Genomic DNA, 18491 nt, shown 5'->3' on the forward strand with positions numbered 1-18491 from the left:
AGGGCTGCATTGTGACTGTCTTACCTTAAGGAGGCAATAATCAAATGAGAACTCCAAAACTTCTGAAAGATTTAAAAAAATAAATAAGAGTTTTCAAAAGAATGAGAATGGGGTCCTAATTCTGGAAACATTCACCCAGCCAAAGGAGGTGGTACAGACAACACAGCCCTGCTTCCATACCATCCCTCTTACTGTTACTGAACTCGAGTTCATGTGCCCGACCGAGCCTGAGACCAAACAAACACAAACATTAGAGTTTGGAGCAGAGAAAGGTTTACTGTAGGGCCCAGCAAGGAGGACCAGGTGGGTTATGCCCAAGAAAACCCTGAACTTTCAGCAAAGCATGTTTAAAGGCCAGTTGGGGGTGGGGGTCCAGATGAATTGATCAGTTTATGCACAATTCTGACTGGTTGATGTTAAGGGAACAGGGTGGTCAACACTATCGACCCTTAGGCGTCAGAAGGTGTGGGGCCAAGTGCTCACCATCATCAAGTAGTTAAGTTCTTCCCTTTGGTGGTGGTTTTAACATCTGAAAAACCCAGGAAATATGCATGAGATGCTATTATCTGGTACTTCAGAGAGGGGCTGCAGAAGAGGACATGGGGGAGGGGTCTGTGCCTGGAAGTCCCCTCAGGGTCCTGCTCCGTTACAATACTAGGTTAATGGAAATGTTCTCCCATTAAATGGGTAAACCCAGTGGCGCTGCACCAGCAGTGATGACGCGGGTCCTTAGATTCTCGTGGCCGGGAGTGTGATGGTTCTGTTAAACATCCCTGGATGAGGAAACCACACACACGCACAGGGACACACGGGAATACTCCCTGAGGTCCACAGAACTGAAATAGAAGTTGGTTGATTCAACCTCAGCTGGCAAAATGGTCAAGCAAAGCCTCCACCTACTAGCGTCAGAGACACAAGAAAAGCAATAGGAAATTCCAGCACAATGCAGGGGTGAGCCTTCAGAGGCCGCACTCCTGGGCTCTCAGAACCTGTCAAACTCCGTCATGGGAAAAGGACCTACCCACCTGGAGAGGAAAACGGGGTTGGAGAGAGAAAGAGAGCTAGTTCTTCACCTTGACACGACCGGAGAAGGCTGTACCAGTCTGTCAGGGCAAATTTCTTGCGGCGTCAGTCCTGGGGGCATCTTTCTGAGCCCACGAGAGCAGGCCTTTCTCCCAGACAAAACTGGATCTGGGAGCACAGGCACCAGGACAGGGGAGCAGCACCAAAGCCAGCGTGCCGACCCACTGGGTTTCCAGAGTTACTGACTTACCTTTCTAGGGCAGGAGGTTGACAGTTCCCCTTCCACTGTTTGCTTTTCATTTTGTCCTTGTGTTAGAGCAGGCAGATAGCTAGATATGAGCAGAGAAAGGAGGACACAGACCAAATGGCAGGAATTGGGCAAATTAGCCTTGCAGATCAGAAGTACCCATCATGCACCGACGCCATGACACTTCCTATCCAGACTAAATAAGGACAAAAATCCCTCCTCCCTTTGGGAAGGTGGAGTTGGGATGATAATCAGGGAATACGACCCCAAACCCTTCCCTCCCCAATGAATATTCTGCCCATCCATTTTTACACCCTATGTAGCTAACTAACTTGCCAAAGAAACTCAGGGCAGCCGCTCACTGAGCCTGCCCGCTCTCCCCTGAGAGTGTACTATCCATTCTCTAATAAATCCTCACTTTACCTTTTTAACCACCAGAGACGTCTTGTCTCTGAATTCTTTCTGGGACGGGACAAGAACCTGGAACACCGGTTGCGTCCATCAGCAACACTTGCTTCTAACACATATTATCAATTAATTTAATCCTCAACCAACATTGTCAGAGTCATGTTTCAAACTCAGGCAGTCTGACTGCAGAATCCACAAGCATGTTCATTTTTTCATGTTGCCGGACTTTGCCCATTAATGCTGGAACAATTGTGTATGAACTTCACGGGAGAGTATGGGGAGTCTTGGTGCAGAAATATGCTACTAAAGATTTATGTTGTAGCTTTTCCCTGCTGGACAATCTGAAGGACCACAGCTTCCTTGTATGAAGGCCAGTAAGGATCTAGCACCATCCTCCCAGACTGGCCCTAGTAACTTGCAGAAAGATAAAGAAAGTTTGACAAGACCCAGAAAAATGCAGGCAGAAAGAAAAGGGGGAGAGGACAGCCAGGGAGAGAAGACACTCCTGTCGGCCACCTGAAAAGGATCCTAAAGGGATGGAATATTTTCTGGTTAGAGGAAGCAAAGAAAGGTTTGGCATCATATCCTTGACTTTGTTTTTGTTCACAAGTGATTAATAAGGCTGATTTCTTTCTATTAATCGACAGTCTTTCCTGCTCTTCCAGGCAATTCAGCCACACAAAGGAGTTGCATTTATTAATTATTGTAAAGTATTTACTTCTGCATCCGTCTCCCTCAGTGGACTATGAATTCCTTCGGGGCAACTCTATGTTCATTTCATCCCTGTCCCCTGTCCTTAGCTCCCAGTGCTGTCCAAGAAGTGAGAGGACCGAGGTCATGCTGGTGCCCAGCTCTTTGGCTTGGGTCTCTAAACTGTGGAACTCTTTTGTTAATAAACAATTCTACCTGGCAATTCTCTGGACATGGGAGTGATTTCACATCTTAGAAGAAGTTACCCGTGACCATGTTCTCTTCTAGGACTTAAAAAAATAGAGACTGAGGCCTTCCTCTGTGGACATAATCCAGTCACTCTCAGTCCTAGTGGGAGGTTTGTAATGTCTGTGCTCAGGACTGCAAAGCAGTTGGCACATTCAGAAGTCAAATAATTAGTATGGAGCTTTTCTAACTTTTAAAAACAAACCCTATCATTTGAATTTTAAACATACTGTGATTTCCCAAAATAGAAACTGCTCTAGTTTCTCATATTTTATTTTTAGAACGATGTGCAAAACTTGAGGTGAGAAAATACATTTTGTGTATTTATTTAAAATTCAGACCTGTTAATGGTTTGTGTGTGTACCAAATAGTATGAAGGTAAAAAAGAAAAAGCCACTTTAAAAATTGTCAGCCAAAGGACCAACTAGAAAAAATTTTTAAAGTTAAAATTACTCAATATCAGAAGCAGATTGATTAATTTATTTATTATTTGCTTCAGGAAGGGGAAAGAGAATGAGAGGCCATTTAATGCAGTTATTGGAATGATACCTTGTTATATTTTTACCAACTGATCCAATAGACAACATGATACATTAATAGTTTTCATTTTAATTTTATTTTGTATATGTGCACATGTCTGTGGGAGGATGGGTGAGAATGTCTGCAATGCTGGGTGAGACAGACTCTCCTCCCCCCACCATGAAGGCACTTCTGCTACATGGGTTGGATTTAGAGGCCGAAGCACTTGTCTAATTGAATAGATTTTGCTCCAAATTAATTATTTAATCAACTGGGGGAATTTTGCCATTATTTTATTTAGAACTATGATACGTCGCTGCCTAAATGCAAGCCCATTTTATGAGCTATTTCTTCCCTTCTCTGTCCACTCTATGGTTCTGTGTTTTCTTCCATTATCTTCCTTTAGATCTTGTGATTGTGCAGTTTGGAACCCCTTGTCCTGCTGACAACAAACTGCCTTGTAACTTGGCGTCTCCACGTGATTTCCTGCTCTGCGTCCCCTTCAGCCTGGCTCGCCTTCAGCCTGGCTCACCTTCAGTGGTGCTGCGTCTTTCCTGTCCTCCTCTGTATGGGCCTCTTATTCCTTCCTGCCTTACAGATCAGTGGGAACGAGGTTGTCAGCCTCTCTCCCACCACAACCCCAGTCATTACACGCTAGCATCCGAATTTTCCACCCCAACTCCTACTGTCATCTTGAGGAATTTCAACAGCCACGCCCATGATTCTCTAACTGCCTCGCTCCTCATCCAGTTGTAAAGACAGTCACTTGGTCACGACCTTGCCAGTCTTCTCTTCTGGAAAACTGAAGTATCAGTACTTCTGAACGTCAGCTTCTATACCTTTCTTTCTGTCTATTATTTCCACTAAATTGCTTTGCTGATTTCCATGTAGTATTAAATGCTTTGATTTCTCTTTGTTCTCCAAGTATATTAGCCCCTTATTTTAATGAATGTAAGTGAATCCCCAGCCTGTGTCTTGGGTATTTAAAGTAGGAAAAACGACCTTATTGTTAGTGGTACTGTTATTGTTATCGTTACTGTATTACCACTGTCCATTCGCCATTTGCTTATTCTTTCAGTTCTCTAACCTTCTTCCTTCACTGTCTCCATCTGGCAAATTCCAACATTGTTCAAACGAACCCATTGCTTTTCTGTTTTGCTCACACGATCCCATTCTCTTTAGCAAATTGTTTCTTACCTTTATTCTTCTAATGTGGTTTCCCTAACAACAAACATCCTAATCTTAACCTTATTTCTAGTTCACCTTAGGAAAGAAGGTACAGACAGTGAAATAATACTTAGCAATTAGAAACAATTGACTAGCTGTTCACCCATCAGCATGATTACATCATGAAATGTACTGCTGAGTGAAAAAAAGAAAAGTAAAAAAGAGAAGGGGACAAATGGTACAATAATTTGTGCTAATTAAAAATGCATGAACACAGAATGACACTAAACATTTTATAAGAAGCTAAGCTACCCCGGCTTATTATACTGCTCTCTTGACTGGTCTCCCAGTCTGAGCCCTTGACTTGTTACAGTTAATTTACTAAAATTCTTCCAAGGAATCGCACAGCACTCACAGCCAAAGCCTAAATTCTATGGGGGGAGGGGAGACAACACAACCCAGCCCAGTTTGCCTGCAGCCCTGCTTTCCTATCTGAGTTCATCTGTTCCAGCTACAGTGGCCTCTTTCCTGTTTGTTGAACAAGCCAGGGACGCTCTTCCTCTGATATTTGCTTCCAGTAAACACATCCATGACTAAAACAGAAAGGGTACGGGGGTGTTGCTCAGTGGTAGAGCACATGCTTAGTGAGTGGGAGGTCCTGGGTTCAATCTCCAGTACCTCTATTAAAAAAGAAGAAAAAAAAAACAAAACAGAAAAGAATTATTCCCCACCCGCTCCCCCAGGGGCTACCCTCTAGTGTGTGTGCCTGTCGAGGAAGGGGGTGGGAGGAAGGTAGTTGAGAGACAGATAATAAGCAAAAGGAGCAATTTGTATAGCATTTTAGGAAGTGATACATTTTATGGAGTAAAGTTTGGCAGGGAAGAGCTGTAGAGACTGTAGACATGGGATAGAGGATGCATTAGCGTTTTATTTATTTATATAATTATTTTTTGGATGCTCTAGTAGCTTTATGAACTCCCTTTTTTCCAGAGGTAGCAGGACCTCATAGCCGGAGAGCTGGAGAGGAAGCCAGGAAGCTGTGGTCTCTGGATGGGTCATTCAGGTGGGGTACAGAGGGCATCTTGCATCTCTTGGAAATCTCCTCCTGTCCACAATGAGCTGGACACAAATGTCACCTCTTTTGTTCAGGGCATGTGGCTGCTTCATTTAAATGCAGTCAGGGAAGGGCTTGTTGGGAAAGTGCCAATGAAGCAAAGAACAGGAAGAGGTAAGTAGGGGAGCTGTTTGGCTGGAGGAGGAGCAGGAGAGTCGGCTGGGAAGGGCTGGCGTGTTCTTGTTCTGGGAGCAGCACTCAGCCCACTGTTTCGGGGCCTTGGGCGTGAGGGGCAGTGGCAGATGAGGTTATAGAGCTGAAGGATGGGCAGCTGTGCAGGGCTTTGTAGGCATTTCTAAAGATCCTTAGTTTTGTCTGGTGATGTGGGAAGCTCTTTAAAGGATCTGAGCAGAGAAGAGACATGATCTGACTTGAAGTATTTGTTCAAATGTCACGTTCTCTGTGAGACTCCGATGACCTTGATCAGAACCCCAACCTCACCTTTCCTGGCCACTTCCTATTCTCACTCCTTGATTTCTTTTTTCTTGTTAACACTTAGGAGCATCTAAGCTATTTGCTTTACCTATTTATTTTCATTTTTCTTTCTCCTGCTTCCTCTCCTCATATTAGTATAGAAAATCCACAAAGACAGGATAATTCTTTTCTTCTATTTTGTTCACTGACATAGTCCTCAGCCCCATCTACACCTGCACGTGCTAAGAATAATGCACTGGGGGACAGATAAATATCACCAGTATCAGACATTTGAATAAGTGCCTATAGGGGCAGAGTAGATGAACGAAAGTAGAAATAGGGATAAAACTGATGAATAAATAAAACAAAAGAGGAAACTTACATGGAACTACTCTGATAGTTCGCCATGAAATGTTAAGATTTACTCAACTGTTGGCAAACAAAATAAAAACGCATACATTTCTAAATTGAGAAAAGCTTTAAGATATGAATTTCTTTAAATTACTGATTCTCTGTGATAAACTTTACTGCCTCTGTGTCCATTTTCACATCTACCCCACCTTCAATTTAAAGACAGGGGCCTCTTTTGTAAAGCAAACCCCTTTGTTTGCTCCTTTCATCTTTCTTGGGGACATTGCTTCATAATATGTGCCCTTTCTTTTCAGACCTGTAACTTTTCCACCCTCAAAGAGACCTTTTCTTCACTACGTTGATATGTTTACATTTTCCAATCTTGAAAATTAAGAATTAAAGCAATCAAATAAAGTAATTTCTTTAAAAAAAGTTCGTTAATTTTTTCCACATAAATGATTCCTTACAAGAGATAGTAATTGCTAAAAGGGCCATCTAAGGTTAATGAAAAAATTGCATGAAACATTGAAGCCATGGTAATTTTTGTAAAGCTGTTGATTCTCTATATGTTTTACTTTTTTAATTAAAAAGAATTTTTAATTGAAGTATAGTCAGTTTAAAATGTTGTGTTAATTTCTGGTGTACAGCAAAGTTATTCAGTCATACATTTCGTATTTTTCTTCAATATTGGCTATTATAAGGTATGAATACAGTCCCCTGTGTGATACTGTAGGAAAATACAGTAACTTCTGACCTTATCTCCCCTTCCAAATGCTGCTCCATTTCTTTCTAAACAAAGCTTTGAAAGAAGTGGCCTCAGCATTCTGTTTCTACTCAACTTCTGGTTCCCAGAATCATTTTTCAAACTGGTCCCTGACCTTATCATATACCTAAAGCTCTTTGGTTAGGAGCATCATTAGTTTGCTAATCTTTTGGCTCATTGAAAAGATAATTATATATATGTAACATGTGTCATTACCCTGCTAGACTCTGGGGATGCAGTGTGGCAGGAGAAAGTATTTTCTTCACCAATTTATCACTACCACCTTCTTGGGCAAAAAATTTAGCCTCTCCCTCTGGGTATTAATCAAGACTGAAAAAAAAAAAAAGATGCAGCCTTTAAAATGCAGCTCAGAGATAGAAAGGAAAAAAGAAATGTCTCTCTTGCTTGAAAACACAGTCGTTACGCTACGAAAAGTTTGCTCAGGACGATGTAAATGGCTGATTATTGATGATTATTGATACATGTTTGATCCTGAGGCTGAAACTGCAATTCTCTCCTTCAATATTTTCTCTATTCTCAGAGATCCAAAATTTCTCAATTCATTTTAACAACGATTTTTCCAAAGGGAAAGCTTTTCAACCACGGATACAGTCTAAAACAAGGGAGCAGGACACCAAAGCAGGAATGAGAGAGAAACATTCTTTACAGGACACTGGGATAAATGGGATATGGGTAAATTTTTAAAAAAGGTTTTTTTTTTTTTTTTTTTTTTTTTTACAATAAGGAGTCTCTCAAGTATACTTGGGAGTCGAGAATAAGAGAACAAAAGTTCTGCCACATTCAGGAAGTAACTGGTCAGTTAACTAGCAGCGATTATAAGCCTCTCTCATCCCTTACTCACTGTAGAGTCTGTATGGAGAAAACTTGGACCAGAAGTGAAGTCTTTCCTGGTGTATCAGTCTGAGTCTGGGTGCTTAGTTCATGGGCTAACAGAGACAAGGGACTTGATTCTATAAAGAACTGTACTCGTATCTCCTTCTGTGTTAATGATGTTAAGTTAGAAATAAGACACTGCCTAACCCCTCAAGGAACTATCGCCTACTGCAGAGGGACACGTCAAGTAAACAGCTGTGACTAAATAAGACAGTTGCTTTAATGGTGTATGTGCCAGGAGCAGTAGAAGGAGCAGTAGCACCTGTATCAGCCTGGAGCTGTCAAGTTCAATGTCACAGAGAATACAGCAATTGAGCTGAGAGTTTTAAGATATAAAAGTTGATTAGATTCCCAAGAGAAGAGGGGCCTAGGCAGAGGGGACAGTGCCTACAAAGGTATAAAGAAGCAAGGCTGGTTCTGCAATCTACAGGCAATTCAGTATTTTGGGATTAAAAGTAGGAGATAATCTAACCGAGCAGGACTCTATGGGACTTTCCTGGGACAGACCCCTCCGTGTCCTCCACCTGCCTCTTGTTTGTAGAAAAACTCCTAGGCCTTCCCCAAGTTCCAAAGAATAAATTTAATCAGAGAAGTGAGAAAGTGCAGAAACAAAAGAAAATAGTCAAGCCAAACAAAAGAAAGCAGTGTAGCCATTAAACAAAGTCAGGGACATTTAGTTCCTTCTCAAGGGCTATAGGTAATATTCTGAGCCATATCCTTTGAGCTGTTTTGCAGATAATGAAACCCCCACTAGGAGGAAGAAGCTAACTGTATTCTGCCCACAAGCCCCAGACCCCAGACTGGTTGGAACCAGAAGGTTGATGATGTTGACTCCGGACTACCTCACCAACAGCCAGTCAGAAGAAGGCCCATGAGCTGATTGCACACCCTTCTACCTCCTCCCTCACCCTGTCTTTAAAAACCTTTCCCTAGAAGCCATCAAGGAGTTTGGGCTTTTTGAGCACTAGCTGCCTAGACTCCTTGCCTGGCACCTGCAATAAACACTGCACTTCCCTTCATCACAACCCGGTGTCAGCAGACTGACTTTACTGTGCACAGGAAAGCGGACCCAAGTTTGGTTCAGTAACAATTAGTGAGAGAAAGGTTGTGTTTGGCTAGGTGATTGGATCAGGAACCAGAAGTTAAATGTTGAAAGGCTATTTTATATCCTGCCAAGGAGTTTAGACTTTTCTTTTGTAGGCCAATGGAAAAAAGAGTGTACCTGTGGTTGAATTTTATTTTCCATTTTCAAGTTATCTGAATTCTCCAAGTCTTTCTACATGAACAGCTTCTACATTGGTAATACGAGGGGAAAAATGGAAAATTATTGCTCTCTTGTACGTGCCTGGGTACAATGAATACATTGGTGTTGAATTGTAATATTTAGTCCCTTTTGAGTTCGTTACATATAAATAGGTCTTTGAATCTAGTCACTCCTCGTAAAGTGATAAAATCAATTATCTAGATGCGATCAACACTTTTCTAAATCTACCAGTGATGAATAAACTGAACTACCTATAACTCATATAGGGTGAGGCCCACTAGAGGAAGAATTCTGCAAATTCTCTCCCTACAGCTCAGCTGCACATATCGTAGCGACCGTGCGCACCAAGTGCCGTGAGGCGTTGCCTGGGACGATGTTGGGTTTGGAGACTGCTAACCTGTAATTTGAAACGCTTTTTGCTCTGCCTAAAATTGCTTCCCGTTTTTTAGCAGCACTATTTTTAAGCTACTTAAATCTTTGATTTAGTGTATCCTCTTGCAAGTTTTATTTTCATAGCTGTTTCCTATATTAATGGCTATTGCATTTTTTTCCATTTTATCTTAAGCTCCTGTTAAGGATGGAGCTGTATGATCTATTGTTCCCAGGAATGACTTCAAATTTTCTCATTACTGCAAGACATTAAGTTGCCAAGATATGATTTACTTTAGTAAGTGCCTTTTATGTCATCTACGTTGGAGAGTTTTTGTGACTGTTATTTAAATTTCATTTCCCTGGCAATCTGTCTCCGAGTTAAAAAAAAAAAAAAAGGACAGACTAGATGTCGGATTCCACTAAAATATCTAAAACATTAGCGAGCTGCCATTGCCTCGTTAGGCAGACACCACCAGCACAGACCACACACTGCATGAAACCGGAGCGGCCACCTGGAAACAGCAGAGGAGAGGGGTGCTTCTTGGCAGCGCCTTTCCAAATGTGTTCCTATCAACTGCACACATTTCTGAATATGTTGAAGCACAGAGAAGACCACAGAAGTGGAAAATTGGAAGGCGGAAAAAAAAATCCCCTTAGGCAAAGATTTAAAGTTAATTTTCAAGAATGTTTAGGTGGAGGATGCTTGCTGGAGGTCGATAAAGGTAGAGAGTACAATAGAAGCTTCTGTTCTAAGGCTGAGGGACTGTGTTGAATTGGCTGATAAGAAAATGAAATTGTGTAAACAAATTTAAGGTGATGATGAAGGGGTTCAATCATGCTGAGGACTTGCTGAGCGGGGCTCAGAAAACTGTCACCATAGTCATCTGAGAAAGTGATGTTTTACGTGTTTGTACCCAGTGCAATATTTGGACTGAAAAATAGTCAGGTTGATAGAAGTGATCTCCTTTAAATCACTCCTCCGTTGGATGGCAATATTCTGCAAAATTTTTATTGACTGCATTAAGCCAGAGTGAATAATTTGAAATACTGGGTTAAAACAAATGTTTAAAAAGGAGAGCAAAATAATAAATATTTAAATATTACTTGAAAAGTCACTACAATAATTTAGTAGTCATATTTTATTTGCTGATAATGTCTAAGGCTATTATTATTATTCCTTTGATTTATAATGTGCACTTAGTTTTAAGGCCTCCCAGCATGTGTAAATTACAAAATCCTAAGTGATTTAAACAATGGCATAACTAACAATGGTACTTAAGGATGGTATTAGCGCTGCAACACCCCTGTTACTCATATCAGCAGACCTTAGGTATATTATCTCAGAAATGACGTTACTGAATTATTCCCATTCCTGTCATCATATATATTCCTGTTCAATAGCATTAAGCTAAAAAAAAACCAAACATGTAAATGTTAAGAATAAAACTTTTAAGTCATGCTTTCCAGAAAGATTCCTAACAATCATTTTATAGCTTTTCTTAATTATTATTTTTCTTCCAATGCCACCATCTTAAGATATGGCTTCCACTAAAAAACAATAATAATTATAAGATATGACTTGCTATGTATGTACTTTATATATCAACAATCTTATGAGGTAAGACTATTACCGTATCTATTTTTACAGAGGAAGGAACTCAAGGCACCAACAGGTTAAATAACTGTTTCCAGTATCACACTGCTACCAGCATAGGGAGGCTCAAACCCAAGCTGTCTTGGCTTCGTTTTGAAACAAAGAAACACATCCTCTTTCACCACTGATTATTTCTGGTTAATTTAATGTGTTTTGTTCTAATTTTTTAAAGCAAGTAATAATAATTATGAAATATTCACTGGTGTTACCCATAGTGTGAATTGTCCATTGCCAGACACCTAAATATTTGGAAACATTTGTATTTAGGACCAATTTTTTTTAAACTTTTTGTTTCTGTGTTTATTCTTCTCTGCTGGACTCAAGTTGGTGGTTGGGCAAGAGAGACGGAACAGAACAAAAATGATGAGGCAGGAAATCAGGGAAAGTTCCTGAAGCAGGCAATAGAGGGAGTTTAGGCAACTAAGACATCCTGCAGTTAAAACAGGCTGATGACCCGGCAGGTGACAGAGTTTGGCAGCAGAGTCCCATAAAGCCATTAGCATGATAAATTCACAACTATTGTGCTCCCAGCCAAATGGTATTTGGAGGCAGGTATCTGGTCTTTAGAAATGAAACAGAAGAACAATGCAATTGAATCAAAAAACCAAACCAAGTAGGATAGTGTGATCCAGTGAATAAAATAAGAACCTGAGGTTTGCAGCTGGGACTTCTCTGGAGCAGGAACAAGATGTGAAAATAAAAATCAGTCCTGCTGATGATAAGACTGTGCTGTTCCTCAAGGAACATCAGCCATTTTCCAATGGATTAGGGATAATGCCAACAAAGAACAGTGCTTCTACAGAATCATACCCATGGCCACACCACAGCTGCGAAATTGCCAAAGATGAGTTCTTCAGAGTGCTTGTTACTTTCTCACCAGTGACATACCCAGTTATGTTGCATTTCTCCCACTTCTTGAACAAAATCACTGAAATAACTAATTCTTGAACACATCCATCTCAAACTGGACCCCTACTTCCATGTCCCTACTTAGAATCAACCAGTACAACCAAAACCCTAGAAGAGGTCCTCTTCTTCCATCCCCTTTTCCAAGTTGCCCCCACAGTAACTCTGCTAAGTGTTCTCTTTCGCTTCAGAAAAATAATAGGTCTCACCTTGTTTCACTACCTTTGTGTTCCTCGTCTTCTTTGCGCAGTGGACTTTAATAAAAAAAAAAAAAAAAGACCAGTTTTTAGAACAAACATGGCTGGACAAATAAGATTTACTGTTTCCATGTAATGGGCATGTGGCAAACATGACTACACTCAGATTTTGGTCCAGAACCTTGAGAGGAGCTAATGCATGAAGTTAAATGGCCCTAGCTACAAAGTTCAGAAAAACTGAGGGCTAGGGAGTCAAGGACATAACTATAGCCAAAGTTCGCTAATTTATTTATTTTTTACTCTAGAATTATAGAGACTTGCGATTAGGTGATCTTTTAGGTAATAACAGATGGGAGTCAGACACTTACTCTTTTATTTGAATGTTTAATCTTAATTGTGATAAATATATTTTAAAAGATCTGACATTATATGAATAGATTTTCTAATTTGTTTTCTTCTCTAAAAGAAAATTTGGAGCTTGAAATCATTATCTGAAATATTCTACTCTTGACACATGGGCATTTATGGGTTTTGGGGTTTTTTTTTTTTGTATATATGTATTATTGAAGTATAGTCAGTTTACAATGTGTCAACTTCTGGTGTACAGTATAATGCTTCATACATGAACATACATAGATTTGTTTTTATATTCTTTTTTATCATAAGTTACTACAAGATAATGAACATAGTTCCCTGTGCTATACAGTATAAACTTGTTTATCTATTTTATATATACTAGTTTATATGAGAATTTATGTTTGATATACATTTCTTAGGTGGGCTTTCATGGACTGTTTAGGGTTGCTCTGAAGACAGTATGAGCAGAAGGGATGTATTGCTTCAGCACCCCAAAATTTCATTATGAAACATAAATACTCTACAATATTTAAAACACAGACTGTAACCAATTGTATAGTCTTGAAGATGTTTCTAGGCCTCCCTGTTTACTTACAAAAAAAAAAAAAAAAGAAAAGAAAAACCATACGTAAACCTCATTAGAAATTCCTGACTGTGCAGGAAAGGTGCAGCTGCTGGCTATTCATCACCTAAACTTTGCTTTGTTTCTATTGACAGATCATTTTAATAACCACAATTCTCCAGTTGATCTAAAGTATTCCACACTTCCGTGCTCGAGCAATTTATTATCTAACTGCCTAAAATAGGAAATTTTATTTCTGCACTTCTCCTTGGTAATTCTTCTTCTTCCTCCCAGTACATTTGTTTCTCCTAAAAGTGGACTTGAATAACAATGTTTGCCTTTTCAAACAAAGAAAAAAATTTTAGTCTGACAGTTTAGCCAGACTTGATAGATAATGTAAAGCTGTTTAAATAGAAGGAGCTCAGTGCCATGTGACCTCCCATACTTGAGGACTGTTTTCTGTGCTGGTCTACCCTACTATTGATTTCTTCTATCTGAATTTATAGAATATTTGAGTTAAGTAATTAAAAAAAAAAGTGGGGAAAAAGTGACACACATAAATCATGGACAGTGTTCATCATTGTATAGAATAGAAAGAAAGACTGACGTGTGTCCCCTGCCTAACATCTTCCAGTGACTCAACTACACTCCCATTGCCTCCTTCCCTTCTGTTTAAGGAAAGATGGGAAACAGTGCTAATTCTTTCCCTCACTGTTGGTCTAAGAGTCAATCCTGCAATGACATTATTTTAAACAGTAAAGCATCTTTCCCGTATCATACTCTACACTAATGATGTGACAAGATTCTGGAGAAAACACACTCCAGTTTTGTTTATGACAACAAATGAGTCTTGGGTTGTCAACTTGCTCACTCTATGTATTAAATTCTGAAGCTGAAAAATATCCATGAAATAATAAACTACAGTGTTTTGTCGAGATGAACTTCAGCACGTCTTTTTCATGCCATTAACTAGCTGAGTGTGAACTGATTTGAGAACAACCTGATAAAGTTTATATTTTCAGTCTGCGGGAAAAGTAAATGATAGCTCAAAAGGCTATTTTCATCACCCTTGATGATTTTGGTCTTCATTGCATTTCCTTATTTCTTGCTAAAGCTATTTTGCTAGAGGCTACAATATACTGAGAATTAGAGCTAGTGGAGTGGAAGTAAGTTGGCTTTGAAGCTAAGTGGCCAGACTGCCTCCCTCCGGCAAAAATATCTCCTTATGATAAAGCAGAATTCCTTTATAATAGCCCCGGTGAACTTCTGAGAGATTGCCTAAGTGTCAGGCCCAGTTTAGAAGGTACTTTAGGGTGCCATTTTGAAGGAAGAAAATACCATGTTTGTTCAAGTAAGCCTTAAAAATAACACTCAAGCCTCACATTTCTTTCCCTCCTGCAGGCAAGGCAGGATGAAGGTCGGGATAAGGAAAACCTACAATCAGTGTCAGGGAAAGGGTTCATGACCGTACGTTGTTGCAATTTAAGAGGTTGGAGAAAGGAGCCCAGGTAACCAGCATGTCTGTTTTCACCAACTTCAGGTTCAATATAAGGTAGTATGACTTTTTAGAGGCACATCACTATGGCTTCGAGACTGCATCCCATGAACTGAGGAACTCTTGTTCTACCCCTCAGCTTCTCTTCCTGAGATATTCTCCAAAGCCCACTAGAGTTAGTTTTGAGCAAGGCTCAATCAATCCTAGTTACCATCATTGGAAACTATTGCTAGTCTGAAGTCGAGTCCATTGCCACTTCCTCTTTTTATCAAGACCTGGCAGACTAAGAAATTTGGATCAATATTTACTGACCACGTCTCTGTACCCCATTATCACTCCTCAGGATGCAAGGTCAGGAGGGATTTAAAATCATGCTACATATTTTGCTGGTAAATTTGTTGCCTTTTCAATGTTTAGTGTGGGTTTTATCCTTTCACAGAGAAATTCATTCAATGAATAAGATAAACCAGTAGAGCACAGCAAATTTCCTTCAAACCATTGCTGTTTCTTTCAAATGACCTATTTTAGAGGCCATCAATATTCTAATTTGGTTATTCATTTATTTCAAGAAAAGTATTTCATTTGTAAGGCTGTAGTCTGACTATAGATAAACTCAATTTATGTAACTATACAAATCCATTAATATCTTCATTCCAATTAAGAGGACTTCAAGTTTTATCCCTGAATAATAGGTGGGTACTTGTCTTATATATGCCACTGAAAGGCCCTTTTTGGTGTCTTTCCCAAAGTGGAGGAAGTTTAGCTTCAAAGGTAATTATACCTTCTAGAAATCCATGTTGTCAGCTAAGCCAGAGGCAGTCCCTATATTAAAAATCAAAACAAACAATAATGTACATTCAAACAAATCACATTTCTAAATAATTTTTATTGGTCCCTTCCTATATAATGTGTACCTGTTATTTGGCTTAGTGATTTACTTATGCTATCTGGGTTACTATCATGGAGATTCTACAGAAGTATGTCAATCCCTGATATAATTTGGATCTCGAATTTTTAAAAGGAATATTTTTGAGCCATTTGATTAATATGTTCTGCTCATGAAAGATCTCCCTTGTTTTTGTTTTTGATTTTATCATTTCAGTTGGAAAAATAGCTCCTTGATTATAAAAGCTAAGCACGAGTGTCAAATGTTAACTAAATAATCCTAGCTGTTTTAAGATGCTGTATGATGGATGTTTAAAGCCCATATTTTCAATTTGTTTGACTCTAACTAACTTCACAGTTGTGATTACATTTTCTTCTCTAAACAGACATTCAAATGGGAGCCAAGGCTCCTACTTCAACGTCAAGATGTAGTGAGTAGAACCAGTGGAGGAACAATTTTAGTTGCATTGTGGGCTTAGGTTAAGAAACACTCATGGTAGCTCTAGTCTCTTTTCCACTCTGAGGACAATGGTTAGCGTATTTTAACAGAGTTTCATTAAATCTTTCTCCTCCTCTCCTTATTCCCAGTGGAAACACTTCTCCATGGTTATGACTCTCAAAATTTCTCTCTTGCTCAGACTGCAGATGAAGTAGAAGATTCATAAACTGAGAAAAAAGAAATTTCTGTGTCATTCATGAGTGGAGATTTTGTAAATTTAGAAACACACCGTAGCTACAGGAATGGCCTGTCGGGTGATACAAGTATGTTTGGCTTTGGCTGTTTAGTTGTAAAGACAGAACAGCTGGGGGCTGCAATATATGTAAATGCTCAGTCTTTATCTGTTTTGAAGGACTTTGGAGGAAGATGAACCATGGTTCTTAACATTGCTAAACCACCTTGGGGAGGCAGGTATAAAAGATATCAGCATAGTAAGAGACCAGGTGATTAATGCTAGTTGCTATAGCAAATACTCTGAACACCCTCGCCCCCCACAACACACACATTCACATCACATTCAGTTGCAACTGAGTGTTTCTCCTGGGCAAGGTTTTCCTCCAAGCTTGTGACTAAGGGATTCTAGCTCTTCTCATCTTGTGACTCTGTCACATCTGGGTCTTTTGCATCCATCTTCAGGGCAAAGGTGCAGGAACACGCTGGTTGAATCTAAGAGATTTTATCTAGGAGAATCTTCGGGAGGCAGGAAGAAGCAAATATCACTTCCAGTCACATTTCATTGGCCAAAATGAATTACGTGAATCTCTAAGCTAACATCAAGAGATGTGAAATGCTCTTCTGGCATTCTCAATAAGAGAAAATAGGAAGACTGAATCTCTAGCCAGGATCTGCCACGATGCTCTTGACAACAGCCGTTTTCTGTTGCGTTACTAAGTTCACTAAGCTCATTCTAACAAACTAGGGGTAAGCAGAGAGCCTGCTGTGATCACTGCCCTCATCACACATCCTCATTTTAGAGACCTAAAGACCTTATAGGGTTTCAGCAAGGTTTGAAGTTAAAATCCCAACTTCTGGGGGAAAACTGGTAAATATAGGTCCATTTCATTAAATAAGGCAAAGACAAGTGAAGCAATGAGATCCATTGTCAAATGTATGTAATCAGAAAAAGATATTTTTCTTGACTATACATTTGGAACTACTGATATCTCTTGGAAACGAGAGCCTAAGCAATACAAAAAGAACAACTTTTCAGAAATTATTATCAAATTTTTTATTACAGTGATCTTGCCTGAATCAGATGAACTGTTTTGATTTCCCCCTAGGGTGGTGACATTACTACTGTGATTCTCATTTATTTTGGCAAATATCTTATTTTGATTGAATCACTTTCTAGTTATCTTGATGTTTATTAAAATACTATACTCATTATTGGGTAGGAGATGTCTGGATGAGAAGGAACTACAGTAAAAAGAAGAGGTTTAGCTTGAATGAATCAACTTTGCATCTTATTATAAGCAAGCAAAAGTGTATTTTTTTTTAAAGAAGTAAGTAAGCAAGCCATGGATTTAAAAATAGTAAAAAATAGTTTTTTATCTGTTTTACTTCAATTGTTATATATATTATAGTTTGCATTATACTTTATGAGCATTTCGAAGTATAGTATATCTTGATCTACCATTTATGATAATAGGATATTTATAATAATGTAAAATTTATACAAACTTTGCTTAAGATTATTTTATTTAGCTGTCTCCGTACATATCCACAACTTTTGATATACTTCCTTTAAATGCTCTAACGCTATAACAGGTGAAAGCCAGTATTTTATATCATCACTGTGGAAGGCCCCATGCTATGGGTTAGTAGTATCTGTGGACCGGTAATTAACATTACACAAAGCGTAGCAATCATATTAAGAAATGTTTTGCTGGTATTTCAAATACAGCATTTCCAGAAGGGATCTAATTATTCTTCCTCAAGTTCTCGCTTTTGATACTGAAACACTATCATGTGTCTCAGACTCTGGCTCACAATATTGTTCTCCAGGAGTAGAATTAACGTTCTGCTCAGATTACTACCACGAGAGTCACGGACCAATTCTGCTCTTCTTTTCACTCTTTCCCTTCACACTTGCAATCGCGAAGTCGTATCAATTTACTAATTATATCTCCACAGTCACATCATGTTTTCTTCCTTTTCCTTCCCTGTTCAAGCTCATAATTTATATCTTGTCAGATCAACCATAATACATTTCTTCTTACTACCTCTAGTCCTACCCTTTTTACAGCCACACTGCAGACTGGTCAAAGTGAACATCTCAGTGCAGGCATATGATGGTATCCCCCCCACCTTGGAGAAAACCTGAGAGAGGGACCCACCGCATCAGTCAGGGTTTGTGACTGCAGGCTCAGAAAACAATTCCCATTTTCTAGCAATGAAAATGGAACATAATGACAGACTTAATGGGAGGCTAGTGAACCAAATTTGAAAAATGTGTGTGGGGAAA

The 18491-nt window shown here is 39.4% G+C and overlaps 1 long non-coding RNA gene across 6 annotated transcripts in view; it reads right to left on the minus strand.

Annotated features, from left to right (window-relative positions):
* Window positions 1-18491, minus strand: part of LOC105073195 (uncharacterized) — a 731725-nt gene that overhangs the window by 44103 nt on the left and 669131 nt on the right. For 2 of the 6 annotated variants that reach the window (XR_835673.3, XR_006726910.2), the window contains exons 7-8: window positions 12242-12286; window positions 1274-1352 (exon numbers count right to left, since the gene is read on the minus strand). The exons of 2 other annotated variants lie outside the window; for them this stretch is intronic. This is a non-coding gene — a long non-coding RNA (uncharacterized LOC105073195). The remainder of the gene's footprint in view (window positions 1-1273; window positions 1353-12241; window positions 12287-18491) is intronic. 2 more of the 6 variants (XR_012506239.1, XR_012506242.1) reach the window with 1 other exon arrangement.

Source organism: Camelus bactrianus, chromosome 1, assembly GCF_048773025.1.
Source record: "Camelus bactrianus isolate YW-2024 breed Bactrian camel chromosome 1, ASM4877302v1, whole genome shotgun sequence".
In the NCBI taxonomy this organism is placed as follows: Eukaryota; Metazoa; Chordata; class Mammalia; order Artiodactyla; family Camelidae; genus Camelus; species Camelus bactrianus.